Source organism: Penaeus monodon, chromosome 34 (genome assembly GCF_015228065.2).
Source record: "Penaeus monodon isolate SGIC_2016 chromosome 34, NSTDA_Pmon_1, whole genome shotgun sequence".
Taxonomy (NCBI): Eukaryota; Metazoa; Arthropoda; class Malacostraca; order Decapoda; family Penaeidae; genus Penaeus; species Penaeus monodon.
In genome coordinates, this window is record NC_051419.1 from 22,087,446 (window position 1) to 22,088,011 (window position 566).

Below are 566 nucleotides of genomic sequence, written 5' to 3' on the forward strand. Positions count from 1 at the left end.
GCCCATGCGTTTTTTGTGTTACTGTCTGTAGAATTAAATAGACAACCCACAGTTTGCAATGTAATCGTGGGTTATAGAGAATACAGAAATCTGTGTCTTGCCTCCTTAAGGATGAAAACCTTTCAGCTTTTATTTATGGAAAGATCTTTCTCCTCCTTTTTATTACAGGAGGCCCCTCGCACGCCTCCAATAACGGCTTCATAGATCTGTCCTCCATATGGGATCCATCAGTTGGGAGACAGGAAACCTACCACACAGAATGACGCAAGTTTCAGCCAAACTTCTCTCACTCAAAGGCCCTTGTCGAAATCAATTCCATTTGTATAACACTCGTATCCGACCTCCATGCCTCGAAGACTTTGGCTTGAGACTAAAAAAGGAAAGTCCGTGTTGATCTGAAATCTCCTTTTGAATGACATTTCCAAAGATGGCACGTGGGTAGGAAAATGAAGAAAAAAGAACCTCAAACTTTGTGAACTTCTGTGTGGGCGACGATTCAGATGTGGTCGCGAGAGAGGAGGAGGGAGAGAGGAAGGACTCTGATAAAATTCAGATGTCATAAGAAC